The sequence below is a fragment of the Anomaloglossus baeobatrachus genome, unplaced genomic scaffold (assembly GCF_048569485.1).
Source record: "Anomaloglossus baeobatrachus isolate aAnoBae1 unplaced genomic scaffold, aAnoBae1.hap1 Scaffold_347, whole genome shotgun sequence".
Classification (NCBI taxonomy): domain Eukaryota; kingdom Metazoa; phylum Chordata; class Amphibia; order Anura; family Aromobatidae; genus Anomaloglossus; species Anomaloglossus baeobatrachus.
Window position 1 is genome coordinate 42235 of NW_027442835.1, and position 13207 is coordinate 55441.

A 13207-nucleotide genomic window follows, 5' to 3' on the forward strand; every position below is an offset into this window, starting at 1 on the left:
AGGCTTCCTAAGCGTTCAAAATGGTCCCTTAATCTGGTTCAGTAGGCTACACAATCATGGGGAAGACTGCTGACTTAAGAGATGTTAAGAAGGCAATCATTGACACACTCCACAAGGAGGGTAAGCCACAAAAGGTCATTGCTAAAGAAGCTGGCTATTCAGAGAGTGCTGAATCCAAGCATATTGATGGAAAGTTGAGTGGAAGGAAAAAGTGAGGTAGATAAAGGTGCACAAGCAACAGGGATAACCGCAGCCTTGGTAGGATTGTTAAGAAAAGGCCATTTAAAAAGTTTGGGGAGATTCACAAGGAGTGGACTGCTGCTGGAGTCAGTGCTTCAAGAGCCACCACACACAGACGTACCCAGGACATGGGCTACAACTATGGATTCCTTATGTCAAGCCACTCATGGCCAATTAACAACGCCAGAAGCGTCTTACCTGGGCCAAGGAGAAAAAGAATTGGACTTTTGCTCAGTAGTCCAAGGTGTTGTTTTCAGATGAAAGTATATTTTGCAATTCATTTGAAAATCAATGTGCCAGAGTCTGGAGGAAGAGTGGAGAGGACACAACCCAAGCTGCTTGAGGTCTAGTGTGAAGTTTATACAATCAATGATGGTTTGGGGAGCCATGTCATCTGCTGGTGTAGGACCCCGCTCTGTTTTATCAAGACCAAAGTCAGTGCAGCCGTCTACCAGGAAATTTTAGCGCACTTCATGCTTCCCTCTGCCAACAAGCTTTTTGGAGATGGAGATTTAATTTTCCAGCAGGACTTGGCACCTGTTCACACTGCCAAAAGTACCAAAACCTGGTTTAATAACCACAGTATGACTGTGCTTGATTGGCTATTGGATATTGTCAAGAGGAAGATGGGAAACACCAGACCCAACAATGCAGACGAGCTGAATGCTGCAATCAAAGCAACCTGGGCTTCCATAACACCTCAGCAGTGCCACAGGCTGATCGCCTCCAGGCCACGCCGCATTGATGCTGTAATTCATGCAAAAGGAGCCCCGAACAAGTATTGAGTAGATTTACTATAAAACCATTTTTTTTCAGTTGGTCTTAGATAATATTCTAATTTTCTTAGATAATGATTGTTGGGTTTTCATTTGCTGTAAGCCATAATCATCAACATTAACAAAAATAACCACTTGAAATAGATCCCTCTGTGTGTAATGACTGTATAATATATAGGAATAGATCCCTGTGTGTATTGACTATATAATTTATAGGAATAGATCCCTCTGTGTGTAATGACTGTATAATATATAGGAATAGATCCCTCTGTGTGTAATGACTGTATTAACTTCACTTTTTGTATTGAATTACTGAAATAAATTAACTTTTTGATGATTTTCTAATTAATTGAGATGTACTTGTTGTTGACAAAGTGTAGAAGAAAACACAAAAGAGACGGTCAAAGTAAAGGCAAGTAAGAAAACAAGAAAGGGAAAGCACGTTAGAAGTTACATTACAATTATAATATATACAGTTACTAATAGACGTCTGTTTTCTAAAAATCCAATAAAAAGCAATATTCCATGTGCATTGAACATTTACATTTTTAGACACTGATGAGCAAAAGGGTTAAAATGTTTTAAACTTTTAATTTCAGGCTCCATATCTCCCCATCCACTACAGCTTTGAATGTGAGACTCCCATCATTTTTTGAACAATCATCTTGACTATCTCATACATGAATGTGACTTGTGACTATTTAGCATATGATTAGTTATGCAGATTCTTCTCATGTCACTGCATTTTTCTGTTTTGCTCCTAAAAATAAATTTTTGTATTAATTTGTTAGGGTTTGGAAATCCACCTTTTGGCTTCCAACACTGCCTGAATCCTTCTCTGCATGTTCTTGATCAGATTCAAGCATGTCTCCACCGAAATCTGATCCCAGGTCTCTTCTACACGGTCCCAATGTTTGTGCATACTGGTCTACTCTTTTGAGTATGTATATAGCTTTTTCTTTAACTCTACCCACAAGTGTTCATTTGGGTCAAGGACTGGGGACTGTGGGGACAATCTACTTTATTGTCATTTAAACATTTCTTCACCAATCTCAAATTATGCTCCGGGTTGTTGTCCTGCTGCAATATTGTTATCCTTTTCATACCCATAGTATTGGAGGGTATGAAGTAAGTTGAAATAATATATAGCTCAACATTGAGATCACCCATGATCCCGATCAAGTATGTCCTGCCTTTGGCTGTGAAACAACTCCATATCATCAAGCTTCCTCCACTAAACTTGATAGTTCCCTCAATTTCTCCATCCATTACCCCATCTTTCCCTTGTTTGTTCCAGACTCATTTGCACCTATCAGAGCTTAGTCTATTGACTTTTGTTTCATCACTCGAAATCACCAGTTTCCAGTCTTCTACTATCCACTTTTCATACTTTTTGCAAGCTCAAGGTGACACTTGTTACGATAATTTTGAAAAACAGGCTTCTTCACCTTTTTTTTGGACAACCGTTCCAGACTTGTGTAATGTGCGTCGTACGGTACTTGCATGAACGTCTGTGATCTTACTATTACGAAGCATTCCTACCACCTCCACTAATATGTTTATCGCTAGAACTGTCAGACCTTGTGATTAGAGTTGAGCGATGTTCGAGGTTTTCCAATTTCATGTTCGAGTGATTTTGGGGGTGCTCGAGATCGAACTCTAACGCGAGCTTTTTGCTAAAAGCTTGACAGCTTGAGTTACGTTCGAGAACAATTCGATCAGCAAAAAACCTAGCTAGTTACTAGATGGCTTTTCACTGTAATAGTGTGAGTCACTCTGTGATTCACACTATTATCAAATTTCAGCGTATAGTGTGCGGGGAGGGGGCGCGTTTAGATCAGTGCTGCTGGGATAATGGTGATCGCCATTTCCCCCCCTAGCCCCCTAAGTGCGTGTGCAGTGGGGTGGGCCAGTATGTCAGCCAATCACAGACACACACACAGCTAAGTGGACTTTTTTGCCAGACAAGCAAGGGCATGTGTCACAGTCTGTGAATGTCACATGTCCTTGCATTATAAATACGGCCATTTTCCCTCACGGTGCCATTATCTGCCTTCTGTGGGTAAGTGACAGTCACCGCTCACGCAGCTCCTGTCGCCGCTTCTGCTGTGTACGCTATACACACAGCGCTCTACAGATTAGGGACAGAAGTTTTTTTCAGTCCTTTTCAGGGCTGATTTCCTGGGGCTCAGAGCCATAGGTGACAGGAAAGTCCGTGGAAACGCTGTATACAGCTTCAGATAACAGCGTCTGTGTACCAAAGCTCAGGGAATTCCTTGCTGCATTTCACCATTAGGAGGGATAGAAAGTGAGGCTTCCTTTCCTGTCCACTGACCCAGAGAACCCGGCCACTGTACCCACCTACCCACTTTTGCCACGCTATTTTTATAGAAAACAGTGCTGAAACTTAGTGGCATCCAAAAAGTGGCTGCTATACTCCATTGTTGTCCCACTTGTGCCAAGCAAGTCTCACCACCTCTGCATTCAACCCTCATGCACATTTTGCTACACTATTTTTATAGCAAACAGTGGTGAAAATTAGTGGCATCCACAAAGTGTCTGCTATACTAATTTAGTATCCCACTTGTGCCAAGCAAGTCCCACCACCTCTGCATTCAACCCTCATGCACATTTTGCTACGCTATTTTTATAGCAAACAGTGGTGAAAATTAGTGGCATCCACAAAGTGTCTGCTATACTAATTTAGTATCCCACTTGTGCCAAGCAAGTCCCACCACCTCTGCATTCAACCCTCATGCACATTTTGCTACGCTATTTTTACAGCAAACAGTGGTGAAAATTAGTGGCATCCACAAAGTGTCTGCTATACTAATTTAGTATCCCACTTGTGCCAAGCAAGTCCCACCACCTCTGCATTCAACCCTCATGCACATTTTGCTACGCTATTTTTATAGCAAACAGTGGTGAAAATTAGTGGCATCCACAAAGTATCTGCTATACTAATTTAGTGTCCCACTTGTGCCAAGCAAGTCCCCCCACCTCTGCATTCAACCCTCATGGACATTTTGCTAAGCTATTTTTATAGCAAACAGTGCTGCCAGTTTTAGGGCCATAGTTGCATTGTCAGGGATAGTCAGTGTTGGTTCTTCAGCTGTCAATAAAGCTAGACCACCTCTGCAATCTACACCACCTCTCAATTTTTGCTACTACATTTTAAGTGGCTAATCTTGTCGCTAACAAAATGAGTGGCAAAAGGACAGATGCTGGTGGAAAGGGGAACAGGCGTGTTGGAAAAGAAAAAAAAGTTTGTGTCCGTGGGGAAGGTGGCAAAGCTACATTAACATCTGCTGAAGATAAGCCATCTTCCAGCAAAAGTAAGATGTCTACTACTTTCCATGGACAATCTGATGTGCTCCTTTTTTACGGACCCGAACAACTGTAACAAAGGTAGATGATGCACAAAAAAAGAACATGCTTGAATGGATCTCAAGTGCTCCAACAAGTGCCCTCTCCTCCACCTCAACTACCACATCAAAAAAATAACAGTCCTCTGAGTTGTCATCCCAATGACACTTGCTTTCTCCCAGCTCTCAAGTCTCCACCCGCCCTGCACAGTATGGTGTAACAGAGATGGCTGAGTCTGCAGAGCTGTTCAGTCACACTATAGCCTGGAAATCAGAGGTCTGCTCCCAAGCTACAGTGAGTACAGACCAGGAAATGGTCTGCAGTGATGCCCAGAAGCTTTGTGACTCAGATTCAGACCCTGATGACCAAGTTTATGAGCATACTGTAGACCCTCATTCACAAACTGTAACACCTGTTGGTGTAGACAATGAGGAACATACTGATGACGATGAGACGCAGATACCAGATTGGGATGACAACTTAAATATTCGGTCAGGGCAGGAAGAGAGGGCGAGGGGAGTGCAAACACAATGCTTGATGATGAAGTTCTAGATCCCACTTACTGTCAACCCACAGTCAGGCACTTGAGGAGGTCAACAAAGGCGGTGGAGGAGGAAGCAACTGACAACTAAGTTATCTTGCGCCTTCCTGGACAGAGTCGGAGTACTGGTAGCACGTCTACAACTGCATCCTCAGCCATCACTCTGCCTCTGAGCACAAGTCGGGGTGGCTCTACAGGTCACATGTCCTCTAAGCCTTGCCTAGCCTGGTCCTTTTTTGACCTTGCAAAGGATCTCCCAAATCATGTGATCTGTAAAATTTGTTGGGAATCTATAAGTAGAGGAAAAAAGCTCACCAGTTTGACAACTTCTTTCATGAATCGTCACATGAATACCAAGCATAATTCCCAGTGAGAAGCTCACTGTGCTGCAATGCGGCCTAGCATAGCGGGCAAACCACCGCCTGCCCCTTCCAGTGCATGCGCGCGCTCTTCATCTTCTATGACTGTGGGGACAACTGTCACACCTGGTTTTCCACGCACACCTTCCACCACTGTAACCGCAACAGGCGGTGTGCTTGGTAGGTTGTCAGTTGGTTTGGAAGGGGAAACAAGTGCGGGTGTACAGCTCTCTCAGACATCGATAGCACCAACGTTGGATGAAGACAACATTATGTCTCCACCTGCACTTTCCTCACAAACCTGCATTTTTCCAGGGACACACTACTCACCACCGTCTACACACAGCAGCCAGATCTCTGTCCCTCAGATGTGGACAAATAAAAGGCCATTTCCTCCGACCCATGACAAAGCTAAGAGGTTGAATTTATCCCTCTGTAAGCTCTTGGCTACCGAAATGCTGCCTTTCCGCCTGGTGGACACACAGGATTTTCGAGACCTTATGTCCATCGCTGTGCCCCAGTACCAGATGCCCAGTCGCCACTACTTCTCTAAGAAAAGTGTGCCTGCGCTACAACAGCATGTCGCACACAATATCACCGCTTCCTTGACAAACTCTGTGTGTGAACGGGTGCATTTCACCACCAATACTTGGACCAGTAAGCATGGACAGGGGCATTACATGTCGCTGACTAGGCACTGGGTAACTATGGTGATAGATGGAGAAGGGTCTGCTGAACAAGTCTTGCCATCCCCACGACTTGTGCGTCGATCCTCTGTATGTATGAGTTCATCCAATGCTTCTGCCTCCTCAACCTCGTCTGGGTCCTCCACCTCTGCCCCAAGCCTACCTGGTCAGGCCACCAACGTTGTAACTGTGCACAAGGAATCACACACACCTCCTTACTATGCTGGCAGCAGAGCGCAACGTCATCAGGCGGTCTTTAGCTTGAAATGTCTTGGAAATAAGAGTCACACAGCGGCTGAGTTGTGGGCAGCTCTGCGGTCCTAGTTTCATAAATGGTTGTCTCCAATCAACCTGCAGCCAGGTAAGGCCGTGAGCAACATTGCTGCAAACCTGGGTGCGGCCCTTCGCCTGGGCAAGGTGACACACGTGCCTTGTATGGCTTACGTGTTGAACCTTGTTGTCCAGCAATTTTTAACACACTATCCCAATTTAGATGGCCTTCTGCACAGGGCACGAAAACTGTCTGCTCACTTCCGCCGTTCAACCCTCCCAGCTGACCGACTTGCATCACTCCAGAAGTCTTTCGGCCTGCCGGTTCATCGCCTGAAATGCGATGTGCCAACACGCTGGAATTCGACTCTCCACATGTTACAGCGACTGTGACAGCACCACTGAGCACTGGTGCAATACGTCATGATGTACAGCCTGGGCCAACGAGATGCAGAGGTGGGGCAGATCACCCTGATGGAGTGGTCTCAGATCAAGGACCTATGCACCTTTCTGCACAGTTTCGACATGGCGACGAATATGTTTAGCGCTGACAATGCCATTATCAGCATGACAATTTCAGTCATTTTCATGCTGGAGCACACGCTAAACACTATTCGGAGTCGGGGGTGGGACAACAGGAAGGGGAGGAAGTACAGGAGGATTCATATGCGCAAGGGATAACAACATCACCAAGGTCCAGACATTCATCACCAAGGCGGCAGGCATGGGACGATGGGGGAGAGGGATTAACAAGAACGCATGGTAGCATGTGAAATAATTCCAGCCATAGAAAAGGACGCACGTATGCAGGAGTATCAGCAGAAGCTGTTACTCAATCTTAGCTCGGCTTTTCCACCAAACACCAGTGGTGCACGGAGTAAATCTCCCAGTTGTAACTTGACAAACATGGGACGGTCTCGTCATCAACAGTCTACCCGTACCAGTAGTATGGGGAGATAAGGTATTCACACCAGTGACTATGTAAGGGGAATACATGAAATAGCAGAAACTGCTGTGTGAATACTGACTTGAAAAATCCAATAGCTATATGCAAGAGTGAAAATGTGAAAAATGGAATCTGCATTACTGCCATGAACATATGAATCAAGAGAAATTTAGCTACTGAATTGATCAATGCAATAGAGCCCCAACACTACGCCAAAGTATTTCTCTATGTTGGGGTCCCTAGTACCCGTACCAGTAGCACCGTATCTGTTGCTGGTAACAGCAATTTTATTGAATCGTTTCATAATTTTTTTAGACCATCCTTTGCAAGGCCACCAGAGACAACAAGTCTGACACAGTCAACGGCTGCAGAGGATGATACAGGAGTATCTCCAAATGAACATCGATGCCATGACTTTGCAACTGGAGCCTTGCTTATTTTGGGCTTCAAATCTTTAAAAATGGCCTGAGCTCTCCACTTACACCTTGGAGATCTTGTCATGTCCAGCTGCCAGCGTTGTCTCAGAACGTGTCTTCAGTGCTGCTGGGTGTGTGCTGACAGATAAGCGCACGCGTCTGTCCAGTGACAATGTGGACAGACTAACGTTCATCAAGATGAACAAGTCATGGATCCGCAAGGACTTTACTACCCCTGTGTCATCCTGGGGAAAGTAAAGGCTTGTGGATTTGGAATGTGCTTGATGCAAATGTACCTGTCAAGTTTGCAACTGGGGCACAAGTGCTGCCACTGAAGGGGTGTCTGTGTGGCCCAATTTTTGGAATAAAAAGGGAGACTCTGCTTGGAGTCCCCCTGCTGTGTTTTTAAAAACGAACCAAGATGAACAAGTCATGGTTCAGCAAAGACTTTGCTAGACCTACCCCGGTGTCATCCTGGGGTCAGTTAAGGCTGGCGTATTTTTGAATGTGCTTGATGCAAATCAAAATAATATGTTTGCAACTAGGGCACAAGAGATGCCACTGAAGTGGTGTGTGTGGCCCAATTTTTGGAAAAAAGGGTGATTCTGCTTGGAGTCCCCCTGCTGTGTTTTTAAAAAGGAGCCAAGATGAACAAGTCATGGTTCAGCAAAGACTTTGCTACCTATCCCTGTGTCATCCTGGGGACAGCTAAGGCTGGCGTATTTTTGAATGTGCTTGATGCAAATCTACCTGCGAAGTGTACAACAGGGGCACAAGTGCTGCCACTGAAGGGGTGTCTGTGTGGCCCAATTTTTGGAAAAAAAAGGGAGACTTTGCTTGGAGTAACCCTTGCTGTGTTTTTAAAAATGATCCAAGATGAACAGCAAAGACTTTGCTAGACCTTCCCCGGTGTCATCCTGAGGTCAGTTAAGGCTGGCGTATTTTTGAATGTGCTTGATGCAAATCAAAACATCATGTTTGCAACTAGGGCACAAGTGATGCCACTGAAGTGGTGTGTGTGGCCCAATTTTTGGAAAAAGGGCGACTCTGCTTGGAGTCCCCCTGCTGTGTTTTTAAAAACGAGCCAAGATGAACAAGTCATGGTTCAGCAAAGACTTTGCTACCTATCCCTGTGTCATCCTGGGGACAGCTAAGGCTGGCGTATTTTTGAATGTGCTTGATGCAAATCTACCTGTGAAGTGTACAACAAGGGCACAAGTGCTGCCACTGAAGGGGTGTCTGTGTGGCCCAATTTTTGGAAAAAAGGGAGACTCTGCTTGGAGTAACCCTTGCTGTGTTTTTAAAAATGATCCAAGATGAACAGATCTGGGATCAGCAAAGACTTTGCTAGACCATCCCCGGTGTCATCCTGGGGAAAGTTAAGGCTGGCGTATTTTTGAATGTGCTTGATGCAAATCAAAACATCATGTTTGCAACTAGGGCACAAGTGATGCCACTGAAGTGGTGTGTGTGGCCCAATTTTTGGAAAAAAGGGAGACTCTGCTTGGAGTCTCCTTGCTGTGTTTTACATGATTTTAGAAGGGCACGCCATGCCTATATCTGTGTCGCCTCCTCTTTTTCCTCATCCAGCTGTTTAGTTTTCGCATGGGTATTTGTCCTTGTCACTTTCCCATGTGTTTGTGTTGTCTTGGGAGTTGTTTGTCACCTTTTGGACACCTTTGAGGGTGTTTTCCAGGTGTTTTTAGGTGTTTGTGATTGCCTTCCATTGTTTTCAATGGGGTTCGAGAGGTTCACCGAACCGAACTCAAACTCTAGGGGGGTGGCTCATCTCTACTTGTGACGAGCCGACTTGTTGACTCCGATATTTTTTCCCGGACGTCCACCTCTTGGCTTTCGCAGTTTGGCAATTTTCTTGGCCGATAGACTGGTCTTGATGAACTGAGGATGCTGTTTCTCTTTTTTTGGGAAATGTTCATGGCTGCCCATTGATTTAAACTAGTGATCTTTATCTTGGGAATCAACCTAACACACTGAGCTATAAGTGAATATGAGAAGAAGTTGTAATATGCGGCATACAGGAAAAAACAGATTTTTCAACCATCAGGAGCAAAACAGTAACCATGCAGTCACCTGACAAAAATCTGCATAACTAATCATATGCTAAATAGTTGTAAGTCAAATTTACGTAGGAGATAGCTGAGATGATTATCTATAAAATAATGGTAGTCTCATGCTCAAATATGTAGTGGATGATGAGATATGGAGCCTGAAAGTCACACGTTCATAACATTGTTACCCTTTTGCTCATCAGTGTATATTAATAAATTCACTATATGGACAGGAGTATTACATCCCTCCCCAAAAATACCCAATATTCCTCCTCCCTCTTCTTCTTAACTCCCAATCTCAGCGATCTGCCATTCATTACAGTTAAGCGGGCTTTACACGCTACGATATCGTTAATGAATTATCGTCGGGGTCACGTTGTTTGTGACGCACATCCGGCGTCATTAACGGTATCGCAGTGTGTAAAACTTAAGAGCGATCTGAAACGATAACGGTAGTTAGTCGTTCCTGCGGCAGCACACATTGCTATGTGTGACACCGCCGGAGCGACAAACATCTCCTACCTGCGTCCACCGACAATGCGGAAGGAAGGAGGTGGGTGGGATGTTTACGACCTGCTCATCTCCGCCCCTCCGCTTCTATTGGACGCCTGCCGTGTGAAGTCGCTGTGACGCCGCACGACCCGTCCCCTTAGAAAGGAGGCGGTTTGCCAGCCAGAGCGACGTCGCAGAGCAGGTAAGTGCGTGTGACGCTGCCATAGCGATAATTTTCACTACGGCTGCGATCACCACATATCGGCCGTACAAAGGGGCGGGTGCTATCGCGCTCGACATCGCTAGCAATTGCTAGCGATGTCGCAGCGTGTAAAGCCCGCTTTACTTTCAGCGCACAATCTCCATGTCTGATCAATGTCTATAACTTCTCTATACTACAATAATAAACATGTTCATGTTACAAATTACTATTTCCATCTACGATCCATTCCTTCTTTGTGAGAACATCTGGTGTGATCGAGTTTTTAAAATTTTATTCCATGCTAAGTTTAAAATCCTACAAGAAAAAACAATTAGAAGTGCACAGCCATAGTTTATACGGTAAATTTATCAGTAATAGGGGGGGGTGCACCTGTCAAGCAAAGCCAACTATATCAATCACAAGAAAAGCGCTTGACCAAAAGGCACTCACTCCAGAATTAGATTATAATACGATTTTTATTTGTGTATCAAAAAGTTTAAAAACACACATACAAAATACAACACAGTGCAGACATATTAAAAAACACCAAGGACAATAATAATGAGACCCAATCCAGAATAAGTCCTCTCAAAGATAAATATTGTACCAGAATCACCATAGATAGTTCAAAATGTATAACAATACAGATAATGAATCAGAGATATAACCATCTTATAAATAGGTATACATTGAGACAGACATTCTATCTTTCAAGCAGCATTGTGACCAAATAGTCAGAGCAGCAACTGCAATGCCTCATAGGCAGAAAATCCCTATCATGGTGATTCCCTATCTGAAAATAGAGGTGGAGAACCTGGCCCAACGCGTGTCGCTATGTTAGCTTCATCAGGGGCAGTGGGTGTCTATTATTATCATTATTATATTATGACCTCCTGGTCCGTTTCCTTCCTTTCCTCGGCTGTACTGATACCTGATGAAATCCATTTCTCACGCCCATCTAGATGTAGGCATTCAGGAAGAGTCTTCCAAAAATGGAAAGGATTGGAGGCACGCACCGTCATTGCAAGTAGATGTTTTATTCAGACTTCATGCATCAGGGAGTGAGTGCAGAGCACATCCGGACTACGGCTGCCGTTTCACACCAGCGGTGGTGCTTCAACGGGTCCATACTGATTAATGTGAGTTGTGTTCCCTTTATAGGGTCTCAGAAACATGTGACAATTTAAAAACATAATAATATAGAAACATCGACAAAAACACTAACAGAATGCAACATTGTATATCCTACACTATTTCTTAAACTCAGAGCAACACTATCATATCATTTTTATCGATTAACCCTAGAGGTCCAATTGCTATCTTTTCAATAATCCAGTGAGACTCTTTTCTTAGTAGGGCTTTATGAGTGTCTGCCCCTGCTGGGGAAGGAATCATTTTTTCTAAACCAGGAAAAGACAACATTTTTTGCTTCCTGCGTGCACCTCCTGAACATGTTTAATTAGACGCGACACACTTATTCCCGTTATAATTTAATTTACGTGCTCTCTAAACCTTACAAACATACAGTACAGACCAAAAGTTTGGACACACCTCATTCAAAGAGTTTTCTTTATTTTCAGGACTCTGAAAATTGTAGATTCACATTGAAGGCATCAAAACTATGAAGTAAAACATGTGGAATGAAATACTTAAAAAAGTGTGAAACAACTGATAATATGTCTTATATTCTAGGTTCTTCAAAGTAGCCACCTTTTGCTTTCATTACTACTTTGCACACTCTTGGTATTCTCTTGATGAGCTTCAAGAGGTAGTCACCGGAAATGGTTTTCCAACAGTCTTGAATGAGTTTCCAGAGATGCTTAGCACTTGTTGGCACTTTTGCCTTCACTCTGCTGTCCAGCTCACCCCAAACCATCTCGATTGGGTTCAGGTCTGGTGACTGTGGAGGCCAGGTCATCTGGTGTAGCCCCCCATCACTCTCCTTCTTAGTCAAATAGCCCTTACACAGCCTGGAGGTGTGTTTGGGGTCATTGTCCTGTTGAAAAATAAATGATGGTCCAACTAAACGCAAACCAGATGGAATAGCACGCCGCTGCAAGATACTGTGGTAGGCATGCTGGTTCTGTATGCCTTCAATTTTGAATAAATCCCCAACAGTGTCACCAGCAAAGCACCCCCACACCGTCACACCTCCTCCTCCATGCTTCACGGTGGGAACCAGCCATGTAGAGTCCATCCGTTCACCTTTTCTACAAAGACACGGTGGTTGGATCCAAAGATCTCAAATTTGGACTCATCAGACCAAAGCACAGATTTCTACTGGTCTAATGTCCATTCCTTGTGTTCTTTAGCCCAAACAAGTCTCTTCTGCTTGTCCTTAGCAGTGGTTTCCTAGCAGCTATTTTACCATGAAGGCCTGCTGCACAAAGTCTCCTCTTAACAGTTGTTCTAGAGATGAGAAGGTGTGTCCAAACTTTTGGTCTGTACTGTAGGTCTTATTGTCTTGCCTATGTAGTAGTGCCCGCAGGGACAGAAAACAGCATGTACTACATTTTTAGTTTTGCAGGTTATAAAATGTCTCATAGTGTGCTGCTTATCTCCTTGACTTCCATGAGTCTTCTCTGGACTTGATGTCCATATTGGCCTGAAACGACTGTTAGGATACAGATAATTAGACAAAACCAAAAAGAATGGCCAAATCTCATTCACAATGATAACTCCTAATCAACAAACCTATGAAAACAAGCTGAATTTGAAGCCAGAAAAGATGTCTTCTCTTTTATAAAAATCTATTTCTTTATTGAAGAAATTAAAAACAATCTAAACAATGACAATAAATAGTGGGGAATATGCAGAGAACATTCTTCCTCCACAAATCATCCA